The following is a 7009-nucleotide window of genomic DNA, read 5'->3' as shown; positions in this document are numbered from 1 at the left end:
CACATTATGTGGAACACATTTAGAAGAAGAAAAAGACATAAATAAATAAATATGTGATTTTTTTTTTTCTGACAGAACAGAAAGGTTAAGGGATCGCTGACTGAGGGAAGAAATGCTTGGCATTAGAGGAAAACTGTAAATCAAGAGAATATTATTTTTAACAGCAAAATAAAATCTCTTTTACATTCAGTACTTCCTTTGTTTCATTCAGGACAGTAGGCATTAGAAAAGGGACACAGCCCCAGGAATGTAGCAACCCAAACCCCATTAAACATGCATGGGGAAGATTTCCAGCCTGCTGTGCAGGGAGTTACATGCCCAGGCTCTGTTAACAACAGTAATTGTGCATATAATTTCCTGTGCGTTGCTCTGAAAATTCACCCTACAGTCTTTAGCTCCATGTCAAGTAACTCAGCAGCCATTTATTATAGTCTGAGGGTGGAAACCAGAACTTTGGAACTGCAGAATGGCAGCAGTCGCCTTTGCTCCCTCCCTTTCCCACGCTTTTTCCAGAACTCATCCACCGAAGGGAAGGTCCAAGGACCAGGTCCTCAGACAAAGCAGGAGTGCATCCCTGAAGGATGCAGCAAATCCTGTGTGGTGACGGCTCCCTGTCCCTGGTCTGTGCTCTGCTGGTCTCCTGATGGCTCCAGTTGGGGTCAGCAGATGTCTGATTGTGTGCAGACCTCTTTGGATCTGGGTTTCACCTCTGGAAGCCTTGCAGAGGCTTGGGTGTGGATGGCCCAAGGAGGAAAGGCATAGCTGCAGTGTGGTGTAGAGTTAATATCCCCAGGAGCCCAGAAAGTGGGAGAGGTGGCAGCTGCCACATGGCAGGAACAAAAAAACTCACCTGAAGTGACGGACTGAAGATGCTTCAATGGTGGGTTTGAATTGGGCTATTAAAACATGAGTGGCTGGCCTCAGAGAAGGGGCTGATGCTGAGGTCCTCAATTTCTGGATAGGGGAATTGCTAAGAAAAGTTACCAGGACAAAAGGTACAAGTGAAGCCCTGAGAGGAAAAGTTTGCAGTAGGAAACCCAGCTGACAGTGCCCTGATACCAGGCACTACCATGAGACATGCCAAGCACCCACAGCTGCCCTGAAAGCTGAGTTTTATGGGATCAGACCAAAGAACAACTGAAATAAAAACCTTCTCTCCTGGAAAAACACTAAAATGCCAAGCTGCCTTCCCTGGCAGAGAAGCAATTAAAAGTTTAGCTCTCTCTGCTCGCAGAAGAGTGAAAGCAGAAAGTAAAACGGAAGCTACATCTGAGGACACTGCAGAATCAGGGCAAGCCATGAAGGTAATTTGCTGTAGACCACTGGGCTCCAGAAGATCTTACAGTGAATTATGTTGAATAAGATCACCCCCCATCTGGTCCTCTGCATTTAGGTACTAATTAAAAAAGTATACAAACTTATCATCCACAGAAGTATGTACATACTCAAGCATCCAAACCACCATCCTGACTATGAAACAAGAATCCCACCTTCTTCACCACACTCCTCACCAAACCACCCCCTCAGCCCTCAGCACCAGGAGGAAAGGACAAGAGGAAAAAGCAGAACAAAACCAAGATGTTCTTGGCACAGTGTGCCCATAAGGTTAGGCAGGGATGCACTAATGAATAAGGTTCTCCAGGGAACAATCCCACATCAGTAGGTGGAAGGGCTAATCTAATAGTTTTCTTCCATATCTAAATTCTATAAAGGTGTAACTTGCAGCAGGGAGCATGTGATCACTCTTTGAATAAGCAGTGGGAGGGGAAAGGATATGTTTAATGGCCAGAATTAGTTTCCTTACACTGGTTTCCTGAGCCATTGTGCAGAATATGCAGCCTAAGAGTAGTGTGAGACTTTTTTTTTTTGATTTTGAAATGGGTACACATCAAATACACCCATCCCCCAGACACAAGAAAATTCTCGCCACATGCTTCTGTCCTCCAGACTTACACAGCATTTTATTGTATGGAACACATCAAAAGGGTTTGGTTCCCTTGTAAAAGTTTTACAGGAAAATCATTGAAGAGCAGTGTAACTTTTCCTTTTTTTTTTTTTTTTTTTTTGAATTCAAAACTAGAACCAATATTCTGGATTCCCACACTTTGGTGTGGACTCAGAGAAAGCTGTGCTTTTCTGTACTGTAGAGCAGAAATACAGGCCCTGTGTAATTAGAATTGCAGTCATGGCCTGTGGGATCTAGTGATTTGGACATATTTTATTTAACCAGCTTAGTAAAAGGTAATATTCAGCAGCTGTGATCTATAGCAGAATTACAATTTTCAGGGTCAAGGAGGGATTTTGATATTAGGAGGTTGGGCAGAATTGCTGTAAAATCTCATGAGCTGTCGTTAAAAATAAATGAGAAAATAGGTTATCCAAGAGTCATTGTAAGGGAAAAATCAATAGGCAGTGTCTATTCACTTGGGCTGTCAAAATCCTTGAAATTTGAACAAAAGTTTCACGTTTAGTGTGCTGTAGGTTTTGAAATGTAAGTGGTGAATGCTCTGTGGGTACAAATTCATTGTGCTGTGCATTCAAACAAGGAGAAACCCTTCTGAAGTTCTGGAGTTCTCTATTAAGACAGTACAGTTCCTTCGTCACCAAGTCAGACATGTAAAACAGTTGCCAGCAAAACTTCAGAAGCAATTTTAGCTAACTGGTGACAAACTCTCTCTTGGAAATAGCGCATTTCTTTCTCTCACCTTGCCTCTCTGGGGTTCCCTCCCACGTCTGGCTCCCAGCGGATGCAGGGAGGGGCTGCAGCCCCGGAGCCCAGGCAACTTTGTGCAAGCGCACGCGCCTGGTGCGGAACCGCGACCAGCGGAGTTTGGGAGTGAGGATTATTGATAATTCGCAGCAGCACACATAATTGATATGGAAAGGGAGTATCATCCTCATTCAGAAACAATTAACTTCCCCCTCCAACACAGCAGTTCAAAGAAGATTCAGCCTTTTAAATATGAATGAGCAGAATTTCAAAATATGCAACTATTAGCTATTACAATGTACACATGGAGTAGGATTTTTTTTTTAATATTATTGTGGCTACCAAATTTGAGTGTGACGTGGATGCAGATCTCCAGGAGCCCAAGTCGTGCATGGACTCTAATCACTTAGAAGTGAGGGGGGGAAATGAGAGCTTCACACTGCTCCTAGATTTTATTATTTTATTTGAGCCACAGCCTGATACAACCCAAAAGTCCAGTTAATTCCTGGTTCAAGACAGACAACTGAGACTTCACAGAACATACAAGAATTAGCAGAAAACACTCATTGCTAATGGACATCCAAAAGGAAAACCTTTCCCCAAAGCTCAACAATGCTGAGGAATTCAACAGACTCTTGTGCAGCAGCCCAATGAAGATTTGTACATTGTTAATTTGATTGCAGAATGTGCATGTTAAATAGAAAAGAACTGAGTTTGTCACTGTCATTTGAATCCATTCAGTCAGTGCAACAAAGGTATATTTAACTAAAATATGAAACAGACTTGCTAACACCGCATTATTTTCTCAGGCTTACAAAGTTAAAAAAAAAATTAAACTGAATATAAATGACTTTGAGCATTTTTTATGACACCCACAGCCTAAGTGATCCAGATAATGTAATCTAACCATCATTACAAACCATGAAATTACAATTCCTCTGGGATGGATATTTATCTCTCTGTTACATACAGAAAGGCGATTAATTAGTAGCTCTTTCAGTGTTTAACATTACTGTGTACAGAGGCTGATTAAAATCTAACTATAGAACAGCTATGATAGCTAACACGTAATCTGGGGAAAGTTTAGCTGGGGCACGAAGAAGCACCTTAAAAAGAAATGTACTTTAAAAAATGTACTCTTAGAAGTAGGTAGCTTCAAAGTCAAAACACAGACTTCCTTCTAATTTCTATTACACACAGCAATCATGACAATTACTGAGATTTCAAAAACCTTAATATTCAAAACAACTAAACCCACGTCAAATATTTTTGCAAAGTGGTACAATTCACAGAATACCCTTTTTTTTGAGAAAGGTGTACAGAACACACTCAGGAAGAGAATCACACTGTCTTGAATGTCTTATTCTGAAATTTAGATGGGAGGGTTTGCCGGGGTGTGTCTGTATTGGTCCTGTATGGACAGCACAGCATGCACATACTGTGTGGGCTAAATTCATATTTCTGGTGTAATTTCACTGGCTCGTGTGGAATGCACCAAAGATGTGTCAATGTGTGTGTGCAGACAGTTTCCTCCAGGATCTCACGGGGGAAAAAAGGACATGGATAATTTCACTTTGGAAGGAATAAACAGAGGCAACTTTAGCAGGTTTGCTTCCCAGAGCATTCCTTTTGTGACTAAAAATACTGGAGGAATTTCATGCAAGGGTGGCTGAAAAATCCCAATTCACTAGTTGTTATTTTGAAAATAATTTCTTACTTTGGTGTCACTGTATCTAGGTATGGGAACTAAGAGGTTTGATCTGGCTGAGAAGAGGGAAGAAAATTTAAAAGCAAATGTGAACAGCTCAGCAAAAACTCCAAGGTAACACTGGTTATATTTAATTTTTTGAAACTATCAGCTGTGACCACAAGTCAGTATTGGACATAGGTTGTATTTTAGTGATGACACACAGAAAGAAAGTGGAAGTACCTTTAAAATGTAGTGTAAAGAAAAGACACTTTACCACCCCCACAGCCCCCCACTTCAGGTCCCAAAGAACTGAGCCACTGATTCCTAATCCTCTCCATTGCATCAAGTATTGTGTAGATGCTGCTCTCTTCTGGCTGCCTATACAAATTTTAATATATAAAATGTTAATAAAAAGTGAAATAAAAGGCTGAGAACAATCAAAGATGGCTTCAAAGTGCTGAGGGCAATGGACGCACCTCTGAGGCCTTGCTGGGGAGAGGTGACCTATAACCAGTCATCTCATGGTTCTGATCCTACACCATGCAGGCCACGACCTCCTTCAAAATTTCCCTCCTCTCTTCCTGAAGACCTCACTCAGGATGACCCACGTTCACATTTGGAGGTAAGGGGAAGGCACACACTTATTTTTCAGGAGAAAATTATGATGCAGATGGGCAGCACTGTCTATTGTGGGCAAACCATGCAGGGCAAGGGGCACAGCTGTGATGCTGTGGGGTGTGTGTGTTTGGCCATCTCACACCTCATGGCAAACAGAGTATCAACAGCTCGGTTTTGTATTCTTACAAAAAACAAGGACAACTGAAACCCAGTGAGAAGGTAAAAAAAAAAAAAAAGAAAAACATAAAAAAAATCTAAACTCTCAAGTGACCCTTCCATCAGGACAAGGATCTTCAAAACCTATCCAGCACAACCAATCTGCCAAACCAAATGTATCAGGGGTCACACCACCCCTCCAGAGAGAGCAGAGGAGGAACAAGATTTCTTTGAATAGGTTGGAGGTAGGAAATAAAGAGGTCACCATGACATCACACTGCTCCACTGTGGGACCCAACGGGGTAGAACATTACTGGGGTCCAAGATAACCCCAAGATGGTTGACTTCTTTCTACCCTCTAGTTCCACACTATAGACATGTCCCTGTCAGGCACCTCTGACCACCCTCTCTGTGGATTTCCTCAAGCAGATCTTCTGGGTCAGTCCTGTGCTTTAGAGGAGGCGCCACACCCTGCTCCATCCATCTCATGTGCCCAAGTGGTAACATCACATAACCATTGTCTGCCTGAGAAAGAAAGAGCTGCTCTGAGGGCAGGTGACACCTGTGCACAGTGTGAGTTCAGACTGTCCAACAGCACCCAGGTCACCAGTCCAAGCTGCAGGACAGCTCAGGCACTGCATGAAAGCCAAAACATCTCATCCTAGAGACAGAGGAAATAACCAACACTGATCTAAGCCCACACTAATTCATTGTCCTCCTTAAGGTTGTTAAAAGATCAAATCAATCTTTAACTCAAGTGATATCTGGCTATGTCCTACGTCCCTGGAGCCCTGCTGACCACCCAGCCAGGACACATGGCTGGGGCTGAAGCCTTATGAAGGTGAGAAGTGCTGTCCCTGTGACAGACCAGCTGCTTGTGGTGGCCGGGGACAGGCACTCTGTGCCACCTGTTTGTGTGGCACTGGTTTGCTCCAGCGGCGAGAAGGAGAGGAAGTGCAGTCCTCACAGCATCCGCGGGACTCGCAGGGATATCTGTTACAATTCATTAAGTAGTGCTCTAAGAAGTTACAATAATAACATTTCAACACAGTTTCCAGAGGGAGTCTCAGAAACTACAGGAAAAGCTGACAAGTTTCAATCCATTTATCAAAGCACTCCAAGACAGATGAAACAGCAGAGCTGCTTAGTGAGGAATGTCTCTCTTTCTGGGTGTCCACAGCATTTCAGTAAATAAAAAGCTCTTTAAAAATAAGTCAATACAATGGAATCTCTTTTGCCTTTTGCCAGCGCTTGTATTACACTTACACCCAAATGACCCTCCTACCTATAATACTACAGCATTTACATACACATCAAATGGGTGCTTTTCACTTACATAATACACTTAATCCAGGGATTACAGAGCACATTATATATTAAACATTACACCACCCCGTGAGGTAGGTTAGCATTAATGAAATTGTGGTGGGTAAACTGAGGCACAGGCCAGCTTTATTACTTGCCTGTGGTCCGGAGGCAATCAGCGGAAAAGTCATTAAGATGCTGTTCAAACAGCAGAGACACATATGCACCTACTTGAATGGGTAAAATAGCCTGATCCACGTGTTCTAAAGCAATTTCAGCTGCTCATCTGGAGACACTCAGGTCTTGATTTTCTGAGGGCAGGAGAACAAAAGGCAAATAGGAAAAGTCAAAAAGAATAGAAAGCAAATGTTTGCTGTTAAAATTTTTTTTTTGTATGCTAAACTGTTTACACAAAACAAGAGGCATCCAAGACTGAAGGACATGTCAGATGCTGGTCTCCAATAATTTGATTTTCTGAGTAAAGATTTTTCTGGACCTGCAAAAGGGGTTTTGTTAGGTTTTTGTTCAAT

The 7009-nt window shown here is 42.4% G+C and overlaps 1 long non-coding RNA gene across 1 annotated transcript; it reads left to right on the top strand.

Moving 5' to 3' along the window:
• The first annotated feature begins 531 nt into the window (after positions 1 to 531).
• Positions 532 to 6387, top strand: LOC137478306 (uncharacterized). Its single transcript, XR_011001499.1, has 2 exons — positions 532 to 6015; positions 6226 to 6387. It is a non-coding gene; the product is annotated as an uncharacterized lncRNA (long non-coding RNA).
• Positions 6388 to 7009: the final 622 nt, after the last annotated feature.

Source organism: Anomalospiza imberbis, chromosome 8 (assembly GCF_031753505.1).
Source record: "Anomalospiza imberbis isolate Cuckoo-Finch-1a 21T00152 chromosome 8, ASM3175350v1, whole genome shotgun sequence".
NCBI classification, from domain to species: Eukaryota; Metazoa; Chordata; class Aves; order Passeriformes; family Viduidae; genus Anomalospiza; species Anomalospiza imberbis.
Note: the sequence above shows the minus strand (reverse complement) of the source record. Positions and strands in the feature narration are given on the sequence as shown.